We start from the raw sequence: 10,000 nt of genomic DNA, 5'->3' as shown, positions 1-10,000 counted from the left end.
TTCGGAAGCTTTAGTGATTCGTAAATGGTGAATGAAAGAAGAAAAAAAAAAAATCTTATATCTAGATTCAATAAATACTAGCGACAGACAGCGAATGTAAAGGTTGTAAGGGTTTTAAAATAACTCGTCTGAATTGGCAATACCATGCGAACGTATTTAATTAGCGTTTTTGGTTTGAGGGTATTTTTGTTGGTTTTTGTGAAATGTTGTGGAGATGTGAGTTGGAGGTGTGGGTTGGTGGGTTGGGAGAGATAGCTAGAAGCGAGAGAGAGCGAGAAGACGAGGAGATAGAGAGATAGAGCGCGAGAAGAGAGAGAGTAAATAGTAGCTCCTCTCTGTTTTTTCTCTCTAATCACTCTCTTCGCTACTCGTCGCTCTCTCTCATCTCTCAATCTTGTAAGTCTCTCGTCTTTCTCTCGCCTCTCCTCCACTTCACTCTCTACTTACAATCTCTCATCTATTCCATCTTGTCTGCTCAAATCATCTCTCTATCTTCCCCTCTTCTCTTTCCTCTCTCTCTCTTTCTCTTCACTCTCTTCTCTTTTTCTCTCTCTCTCTGATTTCTCTTTCTCTCTCTCTCTGTCTCTACTCATCTCTCACTCTCTTGTCCTCCTCTCCCTCATCTCATTCTCTCTCTCTCCTCTCTCTCATCTCGCTCTCTCTTTCTCTCACTCTCTCTCCTCTCCCCCCTCCTCTCTCTCTCTCTTCCTTCTGCTTCTCTTGGTCTCTATCATCGACTCTTCTCTCTACCTCTCCTCTCCTCTCTCCTCCTCTCTCTCTCCTCTCTCTCTGTCTTCATCTCTTCATTCTCTCTCTCAGTCTGTCTAATCTCTCTCCATCTTCGCCTATCTCTAATTTCTCTCTCTCCTCTTCTCTTGTCTCTATCGTAACTTCATATCTCTCTAGCTCTTGCTTCTCTTCTGCTCTCTCTTTCTCTCTATACTTCAAATCTATCTCTCTCTGGGTCTTTTCTCTCTCTCTGCCTCTTTCTCTCCTCTCTCTCTCTTCTCTACTACGTCTTCTCTACTCTCTCTCTCTCTCCTCTCTCTCATCTCTCTCTCACTACTATCTTCTCAATCTCTCTCCATCTGTCTCTCAAACTCCTACTTAATAGTTACTCTCTCCCTCCCTATCTCCTCACTCACCAATCTCCTGACTCTAATCTCCAATCCCCCTCTCTCTCTCTCTTTTCTCTCTGTCCTCTCTCTCTCTCTCTCTCTCTCTCTCTCTCCTCCTCGTCATCCTTTCTGCTCTCCTCTCTCTCTCTGCTCTCCCCTTTCTCTTCTCTCAATCTCTCTCTCTCCTCTCTCCTACTCCCCTCCCCATCTCCTCCTCTTCTCAACTCTCTTCCCACCTATCTCCCCTCTCTTCCCTCTCCCCTCCTCTCTCAACCTCCCCTCTACACTCTCTCTCTGTCTCTTCAGTCTCTTCTTCTTCTCTCTCTCAGTCTCCCCCTCATCTTCTCCTCCCTCTTCTCTCTCTCATCTCTAAATACCCCTCAAATCTCTTCTCCTCTCTTCTCTCTCGCTCTTTTCGCATTCGCATCTCTCCTCTCTTTTTCTCTTCTCTTTCTCTCTCTTTCTTCTCTTCTTTGCCCCTCCCTCTGTCTCATCTGTCTCTCCAACTCTCTTTCTTTAAGATTGCGTGAGGGGGGGGGGGGGGGGGGGACCGACGTTATGTCTAATCGATATCTGCTTTTTCTTCGTTCGTCTCTCTCTCTCGTCTCCTCTCTATCCTTTGCTCTCACTCATCATCTTCTCTCTCTCTCTCTCCTCTCTCTCCATCTCTTCCTCTTTCACTCCTTCTCTCTCTCTTCTCTCTCTCTTCTCTCCCATCTAATTCGCATCTCACTCTCTCTCTAAGCCTCCCTCTTCGACTCTCTCTACATCTAGATTCTCTCTTCTCTCCTCTCTAACGGTCTGTACTTTACACCTGTTTGTCTCTCTCTCTCTCTCGTGACTTCATCTACTGTGGTCTCGTCTCTTCTCTCCACTCTCCTGCCGACCTCTCTCTACCATTATCACTCTCCTCTCCATTTCGCACCTCTCCCCTCTCTACGCTTTCTCTCTCATCTTTTCTTTCTCTCTCTAATTATCTCTCGCTTTCTCTCTCTCCGCTCGCATCTTCTTTTTCTCTTTTTCACCTCGCTACTCTTTGTCTCTATCTCTTCTCTTCTAGCTCCCTCCTCCCATCACCTCCTACCATCGTTCTCATTCTCTCTCTCTCCATACGTTTCTCACTCACTCATTCTCTCTCTCACTCTCTCCTCATCCTCTATCTCTCCTCTCACTTTCTCCTCTCTCTCAGTCATAAACAGCTTAGTCCCCACCTCTCATTCTCTCCTCAATTCTCCAAGATCTTTCTCCCCTCCTTTTCTCTCTCATCTCTCCTCTCATCCTCCCTCCTACCCTCTCCTCAGCTCTCCTCTCGTACCTTTACTCTCCACACCCCTCCTTCTCTTCACACTCCTCCTCTGCACTCTCCTCTCTACACTCTCTTCAACATTTCACTCGCTTTCACGCACATCTCATCCTCTCTTCCTTCTCATCATCCATCTTCTTTTTTTCCCTATCCCACTCCATCCTCCACATACTTTTCTCTTTTCTTCTCCTCCCCTCTCTCTCTCTCATCTCTCTCCCTCCTCTCTCTTCTCTCTCTCTCATCTCTTCCCTTCCTCTCTTCTCTCTCTCTGCCTCTTTCTCTCTCTCTCTCTGCCTGTTCTCTCAATCTTCGCCCCCCCCCCCTCTCGATCTCTGGCCTGTCCTCTCAATCTCCCCCACCCTCTCTCTCTTTTCGCTTTATCTCTCTCTACGCATCTCGTTCTCTTCTCACATTTCTTTCTTTTTCTCTTTCTCGGTGCTTTCACTCGCTCTTTCCTCTTTCTCATCATCTTCTCACTCTCCATCGCCCTATCCTTCTATCTCTCTCCTCTCTCTCTCTCCTCTCTCCCTCTTCCTCTCTCCCTCCTCTCCTCTCTCTCTCTTTTCTTTATTTTTTTTTTTTTTTTTTTATTTTTTTTATTTTTATTTTTTTTTTATTTTTATTTTTTTTTATTATTATCATTTTTTAAATATATGTATATATATGTATATATAATATATATAATATATTAATTATCAATATATATGTTTATATGTAATAAATTTATATATATTATATATATATATATATATTAAAATATATTTTATATATATATAAAAATGTATAAATATGTAAAGTATATTAAAATAAATAAAAAAATATATATATTATATAATATATATTATATAAATATATATTATATATATGTATATATATATATATATATATATATATATATTTTATTTATAATTATATATTATATATAATATATATATATATGTATTATATGTATAAATATCATAAAATATATTTTATATACATATATATATATACAAAAAAAAAAAATAATAAAAAAAACAATAAAAATATATATATATATTATATATATAAAAAATATTTTATATAAAATCATAATATATATGAAATATACTTTAAATATAAAAATATATATAAATTATATATATATAAAATAACTATATACTATATATATAATATATACACAATATATTATAAATAAATATGTATAAATATGTATATATAAATAATATAAATAATTTATATTTTATATAATGTAATAATGTATATAAATGTATATATTAAATATTTTAATTATTATTATATAATATATATTACATATATATGATAATATATATAATATATATTATATATATAATATATATTATATATAATCGAATAATTTTATTTTATATATATATATTAAAATTTATATCATAATATCAATATATATGTATATATTTATATATACAAAATTTTTAAAAATATATTTACAAAATACAAAAAATATAAATATATTTATAAAATTAAAATAAATTATATATATATTAATAAATTTAAAATATTTATATATATAAAATAATATTAAATTTTAAATATATAATATATTAAATATAATAATATATAAATATATATATATATAAATAAAATTTTTATATAATGTTTTCTTTTACGTCTTTTTAAACTTTTCATATCTTTTTTTTCCAATATTCTTAGTTTCTGTCTTTATATATAAATATATTATATATATATTTTCTAATTATAATATATATATATAATAAAAAATATATGTATAGTATGTATATATAATTTAATATATTTAATTATATAATATATATTATAATATATTATTAATAATTAATATATTTATGTATATTTATAGTAAATATTATTATTTTATATATTATATATTATATTATAATATATATTGTAATATATATATTATTATATGTAATATATAGTATTATATATATAATTAATATATTATATATATATTAATATATAAATTATATATATTATATATTACATATATATTTATATATAAACATATATATTATATATAAAGTAAAATATATTAATATAATATAGTATATATATAATATATTAAATATATATTATAATAATTTATATAATTTAAAATATATTTATAATATTATATATTACATATATATTTATATTATTAAATATTTTATAATATTATTTAAATATTATATATTTTATATAATTATAATATTATAGTATGTATATATATATATTAATATATGTATATATTATTTTTATATATTATTTTATTATTATAATATATATTAATTTTTATTTTATAAAATTTATATAATATATATTGTATATATGTATGTATTAAAATATTATTATATTATAATTATTATAATATATTAATTTATATATATATTAATTATGTATATATGTAATAGTATATTATATTATTTATATATATTAAAATATATGTTATATAATATTAATAATATTTATATATTTTAAATAAAATGATATAAAAATTATAAATATTTTATATTATTTCAAATATTATATAAATTTAAAAAATTTGTATTTTATTTTAATTATAATTGTATTTTTTTTAAATATATATTATATTAATATATATAATAATTATATATTATACTATTAAATTTTTAATATTTATATTGTATATATAATTGTATATTTAAATATGTTATATTTTATTTATAGTAATATATATTGTATATATATTATGTATTATATATAAGTATAATTATTTATATATTTATATATTTATTAAAATGTAGATATTATATATATTTTTTAAAATATAAATTTTTATATATAGTATAAAAATTTTTATTATATATTTTATATATATATTTAATAATATAGTATGTAAATATAATTTTAATTATATATAGAATATATTTATATATTATATATATATACATAAATATGATATTATATTATATAATATATTTAAATTATATTTTTAAAAATATATTAAAAATTTTATGAAATATAATTATTAATATACTATATTAATTTTTACTTATATATAAATTTATAAATATTTATATATTAAAATAATTATATATATATATTTATTAATTATAAATACATATAACTATTATATATATTTTTTATGTATAATATTATATATATATATTTTATATTATAATTTTTAATATATAAGAAATTATTAATATTATATATTATATTTATATTCTATATAACATATATTTTCAAATATAATATATATGTATTATATAAAATTTATATTATATTTTAAAATATATAATGTATATCTAAATTTATATTATGATAGATATGAATATTTATATGTATTTATACATATGAAATTGAGCGGGGGTAGCAGTTTCGTAGAAAGTTAGCGAGATATGTAATAACTAATGTAAATAAGTATATATATGTATATTTAAATAATATACATATATGTTAATATCTAAGGTGTCTATAAGTATATATATGTATATTTATATGTAGATATGTATAAAAAATATATATTAGAGGATGATAAATATGGTTAAAATAGTGTATACATAATTTTAAAGTATATCTACATATATAATAAATATGTATAATATATTGTATATTTTATATGTATACATGGTATATATATGTATATATAAAAATATTATATCTATGTATTTTATATATTTATTATATATTTGTATTTATATTGTTAATATATGTATATCTGTGTAATGAATTATGTATATATATGTATATAATGTATAGATGTATATATTATATGTATATAGTATATATGTAATATATATATGTATATAATATTTTGTAAATATAATATCTATGAGATAATTATTTTCCAACTATATACATGGGTATATACACATATATATTTTTATATATTGAAATATTATATATATATATATATATATATATATATATATATATATATATAATGTATATCTATAATGTTTATAGTGATATATTTTTGTATAAAAAGAGTTTGAGTGCGTATGTTCTGTTTTCCCAAAATTTATTTATAAATTATATACGTTGTAAGTTGTTGTTTTTTTTATTGAAAGAACGCTCCAAAGGTAATCTCTTTTTCCAGGGAAGGAACCGAGTCTCTGGCAGCGCTTGTTGGGATCGGTGGGTAGGGGGGGGGTTGGGACTAGTATCCCATCTCGCCCATGTTTTTTGTTTCCTTTATTGTTTTTGGTTTATTTGATCCTCCCGTCATATACGCTTTATGTCTCGTTTTGTTTGATTTTTTTTGGTATTGATTTAATTTATTTTTAGTTTTTTTTTTTTTTATTATTATTGTTTGTATTTGATTAATTTTGTTTTTATTTTATTTTTATTTTTTTTCTATTTTGTATTTTAATTTTTTAGTATTTTTTTGTTTTATTTTCTTTTTAGTTTTGTTTTGTTAGATATAGTTTTCCTTATTTTTTGTTTTTTTTTGTATGGGTTGTTTATTGTTTTTTTATTTTAGTTTTTTTTTATTTTTTTGTTTATTTTTTCTGTCTTTGTTATTGTTTTTTGTTTTTTTTTCTATTTAAGTTTTTTTTTGATTATGTTTTTGTTTGTGTTTTTTATTTTTTTTTTTTTGGTTGTTTGATTGTGTTAATGTTTTTTTTTTAGTAGTTTTTTTTTTTAGTTTTTTATTTTTTTTATTTTTTTGGGTTATGTGTTTGTATGTTTATTTTTTTTTTTTTTTTTTGTCTTGTTTTTTGGGTTGGTTTGTTTTGGTGTTTTACTTATTGTTTTTGTTTTGGGTTTGTGGTTGTATTTTTGTGTTCTTTTTATATATGTTTTTTTTATTTTGTTTTTTATTTGGGAGTGGGGGTTTGTTGTGTATATTAAATTATATTTGTTGATTGGTTTTGTGGGTATTGGTTGGGGGGGGGGTGGGGTGGGGGGTGTGATAAAACGGTGGGACATTTTTCTAGAGAAACTATTCAACAGACAGTTGACCCTGCCCCAACACGACTTAAAGCTCAGTACGCCCTCAGTACATCTTGAGCCGTCAGCTTTCTTTGGCAGCCCCGACCAGGAAAAAGTTATGAGCACGCATAGCCATGTCTCCTGCTACTGATGAGGTCTAGAGGACGATGGCATTGTTATAGCACAACGCCTTGGTCCGGACAGCCCTACGGCGACAGCCCCGGAATATCGGCCTCCAGCGGTCTTCACGGCCAAGGTCGCCGGTTGACACCGTACTTACAGCCGAGCCCGGGGACCTAGTAGTGAAGTGAACGCCCCGGCACTCTCTCACTCAGGACTCATGCGCCACAAACAGTCATCACCAACGCAACCTTTTTCAACGCTGACATACGACGCAGCAGGATGGACCATCGGCGCTCGAATCGTAATCCTGCCTGAATCTCTGTTGCTTTTATGCGCCTACCAGCCCTTAGCCCCGCCCGTCGACCCAGGCCAGCCCCCACACACGTGCTTGCAGTCAGCCAAGTCTCGGCGTGGCCAACATTCGAGACCTCGGGTATTTATTAGTCATAGCGCTTTAGATCACCCTCCATCGGGTGTGCTCCGCATGCCCGCAGCCACTACACAGAGAAACTATGTCTGGCAAGATATAGGAGCCCGATACGCTCTTCTTAAAATACAGCAATTGCGCCGACCCCCCCCGCAGCGGATTTAGTACAAAGGTTGACACAGCACATTCGCTGCATACCACAGAACCCAGGACAGGTTGCCAGACAAAAGTGTATGATGTGCAGTACGTGTGACATCCACGATAAAAGTCTAAACCCCCTCGATGCCCCCTAAGACTTTAATATATGTTCCTGTATGTCCAGAGTCTGATCAAAGTGACTCTGAATTTGTTGTCAACGAGTGTGATGAGGAAGTAGAGTTGATATCACAAACAGAGGCACATGCACCTAAATGTGGAGAAATTTCCACTGACAAACAGAACTTAATGGAAGATTGTCAAAATACTGTTAGATTAAATAAACATGAAGAGAAACCCAGAGGATAACCGAGCATATCCGATAGTTTTGACCACACTCGTGCTGCGTGCCAGTCAGAATGTTTAGCCCAGCTAAAAAGTAGTACAGGGGAGCTGTTAGCTATCACATTCACCATGACAGTGATTATGCATCCCTGGGAGCTCTCTCTCCATACAGTCTCTTAATAATATTGAGATAACTGCTGCGTTTAGTGCCCACTCCAGAGGCCCCGAGGCACAGTCTTTTGATACCTGACCCGACGAGGGCTGTCCGGCCGCTGAGTTACACCCTCTATGCCCCCCCCCAGCTTCGCAGTTCTCTCTTGTGTGCCCGCAATGCTACTGCACCAGCCGAGAACGCAGTACTCAATCATCGTTCTATCCCAAAATACTTCCCCATAGAAGCTCTGAAGTTCATGTGCAAATAAACAAATCTGCGCAGAGTCAGGACAATCCTTCCACGTTCTTCCATCTCCGTCAACCTCCAGAAGATGAAGCAAGTGATAGCAGACAAAATGATCAAAACCATAATCGAATTATTTGTGGAAATGTATTTCCAGCGATGTGCAAGTTAAGGTGAAGAAAGCACGACAAATATCGACAGGGACTGATTAGTGCTATGATATCACTGCTGCAACGAGACCAGTCCAGGTACCTAGAGACCATAGCCCAGCCCGTGCCAGATGAGAAAAAGGAAGAAATTAGTGTTACCAGTGATGACCTCCCCCCCCCCCCTTAACTATATGGATGGTGGCTAGCCTGTACGGGCAGATCTGATCATTCACGATGAATTTTTAAGTGGAAAAAATGTGGAAAGTGGACAAAATTGTGATCCCAGTGAAATTTACAGTCGAGAGAGTGAGCAGATTAGTACATCTAGTGAAGAAAATAGGGAGACCAGAGTGTGCAGTGACGGAAGCAAGCAGACCACTGCCTTAAGTAACGTTATCAATGAAGGGAAAGAGTTGGTTAGTGTTTCCCATGATGAAGGGAACAGCAGTGAACAGATCAGTTTGCTTACTGTTACAGCTAAAATATACAGTGAAAAGAATGAGCAGACAAGTGTTTCCAGTGAAACAAATGAACAGGTCTTTGCTGTGTGCGATCGCAGCCAAGCGGATAAATATACCTACGAGATGACATCGAGTAATGAACGCACTAAAAACAAATTCGGTCAAATCATTGTATCGATATAATGAAAATACCAGATTCATGAGCCCATACATAAGCGACGACCCCATTAAAAATACCCGTGAAATAATGAAACACTATACCCTAGGTGCCTGGTATTAAAGAATGGAAACTGTGACATAACTTGCGGAATTACCGGCCAATCACTGCACTGCCTGAAGACGAAGAGCCGTAGTTTAAAGGGACCCGTATGATGCCACGGCCAACTACTTGCGGAACAACCACAGCAGTGATCAACGAGAGTGCGAGAGATAATCCGCGACATATCGGCGACAGCTGTCAGAAAAGTGATCACACCAGCATATCCAATCAATCCGAACAGATGACCACCAGTATCAACCTTCTCAGAGAACATACAGCGTTTGATAAGGACGAGTACCGGCATACTTTCGGTGTAGATTCCACCTCAAGAAGTTGCATGGAGCTAGACCAAACTGTGGTCATCACTCATTCCCCTCACAGCCTTGATGTTGATGATCATGAATGTCA

Source organism: Penaeus japonicus, unplaced genomic scaffold (assembly GCF_977035675.1).
Source record: "Penaeus japonicus unplaced genomic scaffold, GWHDUDI00000001_assembly GWHDUDI00000002, whole genome shotgun sequence".
Classification (NCBI taxonomy): domain Eukaryota; kingdom Metazoa; phylum Arthropoda; class Malacostraca; order Decapoda; family Penaeidae; genus Penaeus; species Penaeus japonicus.
This window is presented reverse-complemented; position numbering follows the sequence as displayed.